Source organism: Schistocerca piceifrons, chromosome 1, assembly GCF_021461385.2.
Source record: "Schistocerca piceifrons isolate TAMUIC-IGC-003096 chromosome 1, iqSchPice1.1, whole genome shotgun sequence".
Lineage (NCBI taxonomy): Eukaryota > Metazoa > Arthropoda > Insecta > Orthoptera > Acrididae > Schistocerca > Schistocerca piceifrons.
Window position 1 is genome coordinate 901,440,248 of NC_060138.1, and position 14,788 is coordinate 901,455,035.

Below are 14,788 nucleotides of genomic sequence, written 5' to 3' on the forward strand. Positions count from 1 at the left end.
TTGGGGGACAGTTAAATACCAGTGGGGAGAGACCATCTCCTTGCCGTATACCAGTTTTCATCTCAAAAGTGTCGGATAGTTCGCCCATGAACCTGACTTTGGAGTATGTGTCTGTAATGTTTTCTCTAGTTAGGTTTGTGATTTTGCGGTCTAGATTTAATTCTTTTAGTACAGAGATGAGAGATTCCCGGTCTATTGAGTCGTATGATTTCTGAAAGTCAATTAAAGTAATAATATATGATTTTGCTCTTGCTTTTGATAGGACATGAGATTTTTGAGGTTTAGGATTTTCTCTGGGCAGGGTCTCCCTTTCCTGAAATACGGTTGGTATTTTCGAAGTTGATAGTCTAATTTGGGTTCTGCCCGATTTAGTAGGACTTAGAAAATATTATCCTTGTTTTTTATGGATGATTATACAACAACAGGGGATGGAAATGGTGAAAACCACTATTGGCGATAATGGGAATAATAAAAACCGTAAAACATGTGGGAGTACCCACTACCCTCAGAATTATTGAGATCTTCGGGAGAGCCAGCCACGGCAGAACTATCGCTCCTGTCAGGTAAGACATAAGAGGCAGGAAAACACTCTCAGACTTGAAGAAGAATGTAAATTGTTACTGAAAATAAGACAGTGCTGACAGGTGTAGATATTACAGAACGATCAACTTCATAAGACAAGGTTGCAAAATACTGACACAAATGATTTACAAAGGAATGGAAAAACTGATAGAAATGTATCCCTGGGAAGGTCTTTCCGGGTTCCGGAGAAACAGAGGCACATGCATGTCAGATGAGTTGTCTTAGAATATATACAGTGGAAAAGTAAACGAACATTTACGGCATTTCTAGATTTATAGAAAGCGTTGGCAATGTTGATGGAAGACATTCATTGATATTCTAAAGGCATAAAGGATAAATGTTGGTAGGCTTGTTTCTACATCCGGAAGATAACGTCTATTGAAATTTGGCGTCATTCTGGTGAGAGTGGCGTTAATGACGCCATTACGAGGATGCAAATCAGGTTGGCACTAAATACGCCCTGTAATGATCGTGAGCGTTAGTTACCTTTGAGACGGAACGTAGTGATTGATATTAGTGAATAATACCTTTAAGACAAGGACGACGCCATTATCAACAGCTCATTAGTTTGAACGAGGTCATGCAGTAGGCCTAAGAGAGGCTGGACGTTCCTTCCGCGACATTGTGATACACTTGGCAGTAATGTAGCACTGTGCATAACCACTGGCAGCTGTGGTCACGGGTAGGTACGGTGGCAAGAAGACCGGGCTCCAGACGGCCACGTGGTATTACCGAGACGGCAGACAATCGTGTTCGGCATATGGCTGTGGCGCACCGTACTGCATCTGCAGCAGCATTTCGAGCAGCAGTTGACACCATAGTGACACAACGAACGATTACAAACCGGTTACTTCGACAACTCCGAGCCATACGCCCTGTAGCGTGCATTTTACTGAACACAAACTACCGTTATTTGCAACATCAGTGATGTCAGGCGATGGTTCATTGGAGGGTAGAGTGGAGGTCTGTTGTGATTTCTGATGAAAACCGGTTCTGCTTTGTTGCAATTGATGGCCATGTGTTGGTTAGGAGGAGGCCAAATGAGTACCTGCAGTCAGCCTGTGTGCGGCCTGGACAAAATAGACCTAGACGTGGGGTTATGGTCTAGTGTGCGATTTCGTATGACAGCAGGTTATCCCACGCACCCTGAATGCAAGCTTGTACGTCAGTGTGGTGGTTCGTCCTGTTTTGCTGTCATTCATGAACAGCGTTCGAGGTGATGTTTTCCAACAGAATAACGCTCGCCCACATACCACTGCCGTAACCAGACTTGCTCTACAGAGTGTTTTCATATTGCCTTAGCCTGCTTGATCACCAGATATGACTCCAGTCGAGTACGTATGCCACATCATCGGACGACAACTCCAGCGTCATCCACAACCAGCATTAACCATCCCTGTATTGACCGACCAAGTGCAACAGGCATAGACCTCCAGCACACAAACTGACATCCGGCACCTGTATGACATAATGTGTGCACGGTTGCATGCCTGAATTCAACATTTTGGCAGCTACACCAGTTATTACTGTACTAGCATTTCCCATTGGCAACGGCTTTTTCTCGCGCTTATGTTTACTTGTGATCTTGCAATATTAATCACTTAAATGTGTTACTAGACAAATATATTCCTGAAATTTCATAACTCTACATTTCTTGTTTCTTGGTGCTGCGATTTTTCTCCGGAGTGTAGAAAGAGCGAGAAGTTATCTCAGCTTGTACGAAAACCAGAGTGAAGCAGTAAGAGCTAAGGTTCACGGACGGGAATCTGTAATTGAGAACGGAATGGGACAGTGTGTTGCCTGTCTCCGGTTTTATTTAATCTGTACGTTAAGAAGGCGGTAAAGGAAACAAAGGAGAAATTGGAAAGGAAATTAAAATACGGGGAGAAGAAATAAACAGGTATGAGCTTTGACGACGAAGTTTCAATATAATTCTGTCAGAGGCGGGAAAGGACTTGCAAGATCAGTTCAGTAAAATGGATAGCATCTTGAAAATAGGTTATAAGACAAACATCAACAAAACGAAAATGAAGGTAACGGAAGTTAGCCAGATTAAATAAGGTGATGGAGACAGTATTAGATTGCGTAAAGATGCACTAAAAGTAGTTGACGACTTACGCTATTTGGTCATCTTAGTACTAGCCAGCGTAAATCACGGTGGAGGCAGATGAGCTGGCATGGGTAGAGCGGCGGAGTAATTGAGAAACCTGCCGTGGAGGCCACACGTGCCGCGTCGTATGAGGACACCCGCTGACGGAAGTTCTAACATTCTGCGTAATGTCTGTTTGTTCTACATCGTCTCTCCTTACCACTTCCGCGCAACGACGCTCTGAGCGTGTTTTTTAGGGAATTGACTAGTTTGAACCTGGGACCTGTTGCTGGTAAGGAGACGCCAAACCACACATGACATGTAGAATTCAGAAGAGTTCAGTGAAACTAGCGATGATATAACCAAATACTTAATGATTTCAGCGTCAGCTTCACTGCACTCCCTGTAAAAGAATCTTAATACTAACTAAATTTAGTGGAGGGGGTTCAAGGCTTTCCTATTTTTAGTTAGCTGGTAAAATAACGTCGAAAAAGCAGTTAAGTTTACCATTGGAAATTTTATTCTACTCACAAAACATTGTTTATAAATTGCACTATTGATAAAAAGAAATGTTTTAATACAGGATGGTAAAAACCAACTGCGTTCAACAAGAATGTGAACGAATATTCCCTGAATGGGTTTCCAAGTTCTACAGTGGATCGAAGGATAAACTATGCCATATCACATCTATAATGTAGGTTTAAATTAAGTTTCACAAAAGAGAAAACTATCAAAATGGTCTACAGTGACCCTCAATTATCTTTAATTACTTATCTAACTTGTCGTAAATTGCAGTGGCTGATATGGCTTCTCAATAATTATATAACAGAAAAATCATCGCGTTTCAGATTTTTACTTCAAGTGGCAAATGTGAACACCATGAGCTTTAATTGACGATCGACACTAGTATTACGCAAAAAGGGGGTGTAACAGATGAGACTTCTGCAGTTCTGAGTGAAGCTTTATGCGCTGTTATGCGGCATCGCGTGCATTCATTACCTTGTCGGTGTTTGTCAGGGGGCGGCGTGCAGCACTACTCTGCTCACCTCGCCGTCTCGGAAGCAACTCTCCTAACTTCTCCTTACTACAATTTAGCGAAGTTGGTTTAAAAAAAAGCTCCGCCTACAAAAATTCTGTCTATCCAATGAGAAACGTTATACTTTTCGTTGTGGGGCAATGTTTTTAAAGTTTGCAACGTAACAGAGACGCGAAAAAGCCTCGCGCTAAAACTTGCAGCTGGTGTGGTCCTTTAGTGTTATCGTAAGATCTATACTGTTCTTCTGGAGTGCTCTAGCTTTTAACATGCGCTGGGGGTGGTCCTGACGTAACAGAGACGCGAAAAAGTCTCACGCTAAAACTTGCAGCTGGGGTGGTCCTAGTGGTTAGCTGGCGACGTGGGTGTCCAGTCCGTCCCTTATCGTAGGGCCTTCTAGCTTAACACGGTTCTGCTCTTGGCTTCTGTTCTCGTTTCTTCCCTCGGAACTGCGTCTGTCTCACGGTGGGAAGGTATGACATGCATTTAGGCATTCTTGTGTTAGTCTGTGGTATTCCATTTGCTCACTCGTTACTCGTATTACTTTGGTTAATTTAATGTCACGATTTATTCGGAGCTATGTGACATACTACTGGATTTGCTTATCATGTCAGGGTTTTCATGGAAGGTGTTGGATTTGCCTGACACATATCACCACCCTTCGAACTTAATTTTTGTACTGAAGTTAGGCAATAATTGAATCGTTGTCTAAGCCAGTCAGAAACTATTCCGTTATCTAAATTTTGTTGCCTACTGTTCAGCCTTGTTATTCTGTTCTATTCTAGTTTGTATTACTAATTTATATTTTTTAATTATTTTCTTTCTTTATTTAATTGTGAAGTTTGTTTTTTAAGAAGTTTGTTATCGAAAGTGATGAGTCTTTCACATCGATTTTCTTAGAAATATTGTTTTTATAAATGTACAAATTAAGTAAAATCTATTCCTAACACATTTTCTAAATATCATGTACAAGTAAAATGTTTTTGTTTCTAGACACTCATTTCAACATTGTTACACTAACAAATAAGAATTATTTCCAAGAATTGCTTTGAGAAAGAAATATACATACACAAGTATTGAGATATTGTCCTAACAAATGGTACAAATGTAAAAAAAAGGGAAAACATCCAACAAGATAATTTTTTATTCTTTGTTTTTATAAGGAGAAAATAAGTAAAATATAGTTATCCTTTATTTTTATGAGGAGAAAATAAGTGGCATATAGTTTTAGTGTTTATTATGCCTTACTTTCGTTCTTTATATACTGTCCATTTCAGAACTAATGACTTATTTTTATCGATAGTCTATTTTTTACTTAAGTCCATAGTCAATGACTGTTATTTTGTAGTTTATTAGCTGTCTGGTGTGCTTAACTTATTTAGTTTTTCACACGTTTCTTTTGCACAATTCCTACATCACATAATTTGATTTCACACATTCTCACAATCCTATGAATGTTTAAGTATGAGGTTGGCGAATGTTTTTTTTTTTTTTTTTTTTGCACGAAGGTGATGGACTTGAGCGAGATGGATGTACAGCTTCGTTCGTCGTTCCTTGTTGGCTTTGCAAGTGTGTGTTGCTGTTGTGGAGGTCTCATAATGGAATGGAGCTGTGAGTGCAGCGTGAAAGCCATCGTTATGTGTTGCTGAAAGCGGTCGTTTTTCGTTGTAATACTTCGCAGACGACTAGTTTACAATAGGATAGGGATTTGGGAAGGTATGTTGTCTATTCTCCACCCATCTTCTTCCTTGGTCTCAATCTTGCGAATCTTCAATTTCTGTTCTTCCTGCTTTTTCTCTGCTTCTTACTTGCTTCTTGGTTCTTCTCTGGGCAGGATATGGAAATATTTATTGATAACTAGTCCCTTTGAAGTTCTCCTCTTAGTAACAGTTTGATAAATTGTTTGGGTGTGTCATTTTTACTTTGTGGAAGTTTTCTTCAGTTTTGTGCATCAGCATGCTGTTTAATAGCGGTAGTGTGACTTTTACACATATTTTTTTGCCAGTGGTGGCTTGCCCAAGCCGTCTTCTTGTCGTACCGTTTTTTGCCCACTCCGCTGAGTGGGGGTGTCCCGGGGTTTACGAGCGGTGGAAGTTCGGTGTTTGCTTGTCAGTCCCTGCACCAGTCCCTTCAGCAGTAGATTTACAAGCGCCCTTTGTTGGTGTCACTGTCCTTTCCCTTCTCTCGACGGTTCTGCCTTGTAGGAATTGTGTGTTGCTAATTACGTCCTTCTCTTTCTTGATACTTCTCGTGTTGCAACTTGTGGGTCATTGCATCTGGTCCTTGCTGGAGTTTTTACAATGGTTCTTACAAAAAGTTTTACTTATATTCATCTAACATATGTCTAGTACCTACATTGTTTTATGCCTTTTTAAAAAGCTTTACAAATTTTGGCGCCCTTTCCATGTTACAATTCTAAGATATTTTGAGTCTTAACTTCTAAAAGAATCCTTAAATTCGTTTTTTATTTTTTGTGTAGTGTGAAAGGTCTCTGTTGGATTCCTTTCATGTTAATTTCTTAGATCTGTTGTCATTTAGGGCATAAATTCCTCTTCTAAATTTACTGTGGCGTTTCTGACTATCTGGGAGGAGACTGAGTAGTGGAACGTGTTACTTTTACGCAGAAACAAGAACGATCTGTCACACTACTACACTTTAAAACACAGTTTATATGTAATTCATGTCACACAGTCTCATACGGAACCTACATCTGCTTTCTTTTATATACTGTATATGATAAGATACTGTCATCCCCCTTCCCTTCTGTGTGAGAGGATGAATGAGCAAATGTAATTCTTATTGCAAGCTGGATGGTAGCAGACAAGCCTGTCTGCTAGAGAACAGTAGGACCAACGTCGTAACAGGTAGCTACGCTTTCTAAAAGCAAAGAGGTTTCTATCCTTAGTATGGTCCTGTCCATCCCTTGTCATGTTGGTATAGGAAGCTGCCCCTCTGGCCACTTCCGTTTGTATTTGTGAGCCACCCTCAGGAAGGGACCAGGTCAGTCTGTCCGTGGTGAGCGTCTGAAGTGGTAAGATCTCTGGCTAAGCACGTGTCTGCTAAGTCCGTAGGACAATGGATTTCTTAAGTTCAGCCTAACTGAAAATTTAATCACCAGCTCTAAAATATCTAATGTTATCTTAAATTTCAACGCAGTGTATTTCGAGTGTGAAGTTCAGAATATTTTCCAGTAGTTGCTTTGTCACTACTTTGTGAGTAAAGTGGAACCACATGTTGATCAGTAACTCTAACTAAGATCATCAATCTTAAATGCGAGTGTGTGTGAGATTATAACATCTTGTCTTGACAATATTTTTCAAGATAGCAACTTTTCTTTATGTTCAACCCATGTGGGGTGTACTTTGTGAGACCACTACCACGTGCTTATATAGTTGTTTGACCCATCAGGTTAATAGTGAGACGCTAGTAACCAGTTCGAGGTTTTTCTTTTGTAAATTGCTTTTCGATCTAATTTACATTAATTATCAAAATTATTGTGGAGTTACGCTCTTTGTGTAAACCAAGTTGACCACGTGAAGCATGTGGTGTAATCATCAAAGTAGCCCTCAGCTATTCTTTTTGTGAAGATTTCACAGAGAGTTAGTATGAATTTAGTATACCAGTGTGTGGTAATTACATGAAGGACAGGATTGTGCTACGAACGTAATTTCTTTGGGTGAAAATTGAATTGGTTGGTTGTGGTTAATTTCCTCTTGCATATGTTGTAAGTAGGCTGTTTATGTTTTCTCTATGTAAGTAGGCTGTTTATGTTTTCTTATTGGCAACGTTACGTAGCGCTCAATATGAAAATCACTGGCTGTGCTGTGTGCAGTCTGTGGCTGCTTTGCATTGTTGTAATACTCGCCATTGTAGTGTTGGGCAGCGGCAGCTGGATGTGAACAGCGCGTAGCGTTGCGCAGTTGGAGGTGAGCCGCCAGCAGTGGTGGATGTGGGGAGAGAGATGGCGGAGTTTTGAAATTTGTCATGAACTGCAATATTTATATATGATGATATCAAGGTAAATACATTGTTTGTTCTCTATTAATATCTTTCATTTGCTAACTATCCCTATCAGTAGTTAGTGCCTTCAGTAGTTTGAATCTTTTATTCAGCTGGCAGTAGTGGCGCTCGCTGTATTGCAGTAGCTTGAGCAGAGAAGATTTTTGTGAGGTAAGTGATTTGTGAAAGGTATAGTTTAATGTTAGTCAGGGCCATTCTTTTGTAGGGAATTTTGAAAGTCAGATTGCGTTGCGCTAACAAAATATTGTGTGTCAGTTTAAACACAATCATGTATAAATGATCAAAAAGGGGACGTTTCATATGGCGACCCTGCCAGGATACCTCACTGGAATCTTCTGATTTTTTGTTGTAGTTTGTGTAATTAGTGTAGATTTTGTTTATTGCTAGCTCGTAATTGTAGAGAAAATCTCCTTTGTAGTTGCAGTCTTTCATTGTTGTACAGTAAAACAGTTGTGGCATGCATGTAGATTTGCACCAAGTATTTCGCAGCTGCAATTAACTAGATATTATTTTCAGTGTTATTTTAATGTGTTCTCTTATTTTTGCTCTTCAAATTGTGCTTTTCTGTGTTGTCGTGTGAAATATTGTGACAATAATGGCGTGTGAAAAACGTAATACTAGGCTCCAAAGTAGACTGAGAAATGACAGTGAAAATGAAAGCAGTGTGTTAGCGCCACCGAGTAATGAATTAACTGATGTTCAAAGTAGTAATTTGGTAATTGTGCATAGGGAAATGGAGCGGGCTGCAAACAATGGTATAGACAGTGAAACAGGTAGTGAACAGGGAAGCATTATCGATCGATCGGTCGGCAACAGCTCGCCTCAGGAATCCGAAATGACAGGACACAATTTCGCAAATACTGTAGATTCAGGTTTTGGGTTATCACCATTTTCTCAAATAAGTCAAGACGCATTTTCTGCTTGTCAAAATGTGAATGTTGCCGGTGCAAATACACTGCCGAAAAGCGTAGAGAAACAGATTCCAGACACTAATACATTATTATTGCAATTATTGCAACAAATGGAACAAAATCAGAGACAAATGGGACAAAATCTTAAAAAGTTAGACACAGTGGAACAAAATCTCAAAAAGTTAGACACAGTGGAACAAAATCTCAAGAAGTTAGACACAGTGGAATAAAATCTCAAAAAGTTAGACACAATGGAACAAAATCTTCAAAAGTTAGACACTACACTTGAACAAACACGTGAAGATTTAACCACTGAGTTACATAACATCGAATCGAAATGTCAAAAGGTCTGTAATGACGTAAAAACACAAATTTGTGAGCATTTCCAACCTATTTTTTCGCGTCATGAAAATGTATTACAGAATCACGAAGCAGCCATAAAAGAACTGCAAACTATTGTTCATGAAAATCATGAGACCTTGCAAGCTAAAATTGACTCAGTTGCATCTACCGATTCGGTTACGCAACTTGCAAGAACTCAGGAAAACTTAAAGGACACAGTAGATACCCTGAAAATTGATTCAGAAAGACACATGGAGGAAATAAGTACACTATCGGAGAAAGTAGCCGAACTTTCGGATCAGGTCACTAACTTATCTACAAAGGTAGATGATGATCTGAATGACACAAGACCCGTAGCCTTCACTGACACAGAAGAGTATGAACAAATAAGAAAATTCAAACAAAATCAAAATCAAATCAATACACAGTACAAAAGAGAAATCCGGGAAGTACAAGATCAGTTGACGCAGGTAATACAAGAATTACGTATTTCAGAGGACACTCGCGCTCCAATACGGGAAGAGGGACATAGAAATACGGAACAACCACAAAATAATAACACAGGACACTTCGGAAATAATGAAAGAAATTGGCAAGGCGCATTGGATTTTGAGATGGAACCGCCGAAACGAAGTAACAATGACCGACATGCGACTCGCCGACATGACGATTTTGACTATAAGCTGTTCATTACTACACGTAAATTCAAAACATTTAAGAATTCTGGCAACGACATTCATCCACAAGCATGGCTCCATCAATTCTCTCATTGTTTTCCTCCCAACTGGTCGTTAGAACACAGATTAGAATTTATGTGTGGCTACTTAGAGAATGAACCAGCTGTAAGAATGCGATCGGTAATTCACGATTGCCACAGTGAAGGAGAGTTTTACCATGCCTTCCTCTCAGCATATTGGTCTCAAGCCACACAAGACCGAGTAAAACATGGCATCATAATGATGAAACATTTCGAACAATCTGAATTTTCCAGTCTTGTGAAATATTTTGAAGACATGTTGCATAAGAATCAGTATCTTTCAAACCCATACAGCCCCTCAGAACTCATCCGCATTTGCTTAATGAAATTGCCTGAACATTTACGACATATTATTTTAGCAGGACGTTGCAAAGACGACATTGAAGCATTTCAGGGACTGTTACAAGAACTGGAAATTGACACATACCGTCGCGGGATGCGAAAACAGGAAAACAATCACTACAGGTCACATCCGTCACAATTCCGTGACGACAGAAATGATAACTGGACGCGACAAGGCTATTCTCACCACACAAATCGTGACCGAAACAGACACCACCCATATGACAACCACTGGCCGAGTAATTATAGTTACAGAGAAAGATCGCATTTCCGTAGTAATGGCTATCACAGAGACAATCAGAGAAACAGACAATATGGGAACGAAAATAATTATTATTACGGGAGACAGAATAACTTTAGACGCAACGGTCCAGCGCGCAGTTACGATTCAGGGAGAAATTCTCCACCACTTAACCGACAAGAAAGAAACTACAGGAACTACCGACATGACGACAGACGATGTGATCGTAACGACAGACCTGAATTGCATCAGAACTGGCGGGATTCAAACAGAGCAGGGCCTTCTCGTCACGGTGAATTTGTAGAAGTTAGGTCTCCAAATCCCAATAACGACGCGCGCCAACAAAGAGACCATAGGCAATGACTCACACCGCTGGCTGCCACAAAACGTACTTATGAAACTGACGACGCAGCTGCCGTAGCTAGTAATTACGTAAAAATGGAAGACATTAGGGACATCTTACTCCAAGAACACGACGTAAAACATAACAACGTTGCATATCCTGTGATTCACTTTACAGTAAATGACGTAAAATTTACGGCAGTACTTGACTCTGGCAGTCCCATTTCAGTAATCAGTGAAACAGCCTTTAGCAAATGCAACAAATCGAACGATTGCCCCACACTTCCGTTACGTAAGATTAAATTACAAGGTGCAATCTTTGGAAAAAGTGTAGATGTACGCCAACAAACCAACTTAGAATTCTTTTGTCAAAGCCACAGCTTCTCTATGAACTTTCTTATTGTTCCATTATTGTCGACGGAAATTATACTGGGAGTAGACTTTTTGAATGAATACAAAGCAATCTTAAACTTTCACGATGCTGAAATAACTTTAGAAAAAGAAGGTAAGTCAGTAGCTTTGAAATTTGAAGATTGGCTCTCAAACCATGACGAAGAAATTAATCGGCTTTACCTCCTGTTAGACAAGAGTTCGGAATTTTCGACGGAACTTGACGCTAACAATCATTCTGCAAGTACTGACAGGGATGATATCGACGGCGCATTTGACACTAATAAGTTAATTCAGAATAAAATTCAGACAATTGAGAATTGTAATGACACTGATAGGCAGGACCTTTTTGAGATTTTACAAGCACATTCCACAGTTTTTACTCACAAAACAGGAACAATCAAGGGATTTCAATACCAATTTCTTGTTCGTGAGCATACTAAATTTTGTGTTAGACCATACGTAATTCCAGCACATTATAGGGACCGTGTTAGAACAGAAATACAATCTATGCTTGACGAGGGCATTATTGAGCCTGCAGTAAGCTCATACAACAATCCGTTACATGTTGTTGAGAAGAAAAATGGATCGATCAGGCTTGTCTTAGATTCGAGACAAATCAATACTATCATTATTCCTGAAACAGACAGGCCGCAGACGATGGAAGAACTTCTTCAAAATTTTAATGGTGTAAAAGTGTTGTCTTCCATTGATCTCAGATCCAGCTTTTATCAGATCGAACTTCATCCAGAATGTAGAAAATACACAGCTTACCTTTGTTTCGGCGTTTGTTATCAGTTTCAGAAACTTACTTTTGGTTTGAACATTTCTTCAGCAGCATTCATTCGCGGGCTAAATTCCATATTACCTGAATTCTTAAAACGTCACATCACCTTATATGTAGACGATATTCTGATAGCAGAAGCCTCATGGGAACAACACAATCGCATCCTCAACAGCGTGTTACATATTTTTGCAGAATCTGGAATTACAGTTAACTTGGAAAAGTCTGAATTCGGTAGGATAAAAGTGAAGTTTTTGGGACATATTATTTCTTCTGAAGGCATTCAGCCGGATCCTGAAAAGTTAGAAGCAATCAGAGCCATTCCAGTTCCATCTACAAAAAGACAAGTCCGCAGTTTTCTAGGTCTCGTAAATTTTTACCGTCGTTTTCTGAATATGCAAATTCTTGTTACACCAAAACTTTGTTCTCTCACTGGAAAAAATACTATTTGGAACTGGGACGAACAAGCACAGTTGGAATTCAATTCTTTGAAAGAATCGTTACTTAACGCGCCAATACTAGCTCATCCAGATCTGTCACAAGATTTCTGCCTTAGCACGGATTCTTCTAAAGTCGGTCTTGGTGCCCATTTATTTCAAGAAGCCATAGAAAATGACACTACCGTTCACAAAACCATTGCTTTTGCTAGCCGAGTGCTAACAAAATCTGAAAAAAATTATTCCGTTACTGAATTAGAAGCTTTGGCTATCGTTTGGGCATTTAACAAATTCCGTTTCTTTCTTTCTGGTAAGCACGTAAAAGTATACAGTGATCATCGTGCATTACAATTTCTTATGTCTTCAAAACTAAATCATGACAGGTTAAAACGTTGGGCATTGTTTCTGCAAGAATTCCGCTTCACAATAGTCTACATTCCCGGCAAGGAGAACATTGTTGCGGACGCACTGTCACGCGCACCGGCTGGGCTTGAGAAAAGTAACACAGAAGGCAACCTCGAGAAAAATTTCAGTATTCTTTACATTCAGAAAGTCGCCTTTGAAAACTTCATCACCACATCTTTAAAGGACATTGCTCATGAACAAGATAAAGATCCGATTTGGAAAGACATCAAGTGCAAATGGCATGAAAAGACACACACACAGATTCGGCATTATTACCTGGTTAGAAACAACATACTCTTCAAACGCTGCACTGTTGATGACAAGCTATGGGTACTTTGCATTCCAGACGATTTTGTTAATAAGCTCATTTGGTACATTCATTTCAGCTACGCACATTTTGGTCCACGAAAATGTTATCATATTCTTCGAACGACTTGTTATTTTAACAATATGGAAAAGAGAATTCGAAGAGTCTTGTCTATTTGTAAACTTTGTCAAAAGGCGAAACCATCTACTGTCTCACATCGTGCTCCATTATTTCCTGTTATTCCTTCTAAATTAAAAGAATTTGCTGCTGTTGATCTCTTGGGACCACTTGTCAGAACATCTAATGGATTTTCGTACGTTTTAGTCGCTGTTGAACTTACTTCAAAATTTGTTTCTTTCACTCCGTTACGTAAAGCCACTGGACGATCTGTATCGAACGCCTTTGTTAAAAATTTCTTACGTGAAGTTGGACACGTTAGCAAAGTCATTTCAGATAACGGACCTCAATTCAGATCTGCTGTTTGGTCACGCATGCTTCGGAATCATAAAATCAAACCTGTTTTTATTTCATTGTACTCACCACATTGTAACCCGTCTGAACGGATTATGAAAGAAATCAATAAGCTTTGCAGACTTTATTGTCACAGAAAGCATCAGCATTGGGACAGATATTTACACTTATTTCAAAACGTGCTGAATGAAATGCCTCACGACTCCACTGCTTTACCACCTACTCTTGTACTGAAGAATGAAGAACCACCGAACAGAATCAGAGAGCTTGTACCTTTCCCGAATACACGTAAACTTCGACACAAAGACATAATTGATTTGGCTCTTAAAAATATAAAATCTGCAGCAGACAAAAGGAGAAAACTACACGGTAAAGCAAATGCAAAGAAATTGTATATTGGTCAGAAAGTTCTCATTAAAGCTCATTCATTGTCACATAAGAAGAAACACTTGAGTCACAAATTCTTTCTAGTTTACAATGGACCTTACAGAATCCGACGTATACCACATGATAATTGCGTTGAAGTTGAAACTCTGCATACTAGGAAGAGTAAAGGTTTACACCACATTTCACATGTAAAACCGTTTATTGAAAGATAATCTGCTTTTTAACTTTGTCTTTGTCATATAACTTTTCACTTTACATTACTAGTATGCTGTGTCAGACTTAAGAAACTGTTAACATACAACTATGTTTGAAGTTAAATATCCAGTCTAGAACCTAGGGAACATTTTTAAACAGAAATTACGAATGCATTGTTATAGTGAACAGACGACACAGTGTTGTATTTGTACATTCGTGCTTGTTAGTTGCACGATTACGTAACGACTATAAGGCTCACATACTTAGAACATTTACCAGTACTGCTAATGAGATTTTAATGCAACATTTTGGTTTACTTGAAAATACATTCTGGGTTTAAAGTACTTTCTGTGAGATACCAGACGACACAGTGGTTAGTTTATGTGACAACTACACGGTTTTATCACGACGCTACTAATGAGTGAAAATTCACAATGTTGCTTTTGCAGTGTTTCTGTTTTATATCTGCACAGTTTTCTGTTTTATTCTGGAAAGTAAAACAGGTTTTAGTAGTAACTTTTGTAGTATAGCTACAATGAGACTGCCTTTTCCGTAGCACAACAATACGTTACAGTACTGTACTTTCTTCATCACGGCAATAAGCGTAATAACTAAGACATTTATACGCAAAGCATTTCACTTTTGTGTATTATGAGGTAAGTACATTGACTTCTGCAGAACTTAGCTTTCGGAGGACGATAACTACGACACTTCCACAGAGATTATGTTGCAACAAGACGCACATTTAGCGCT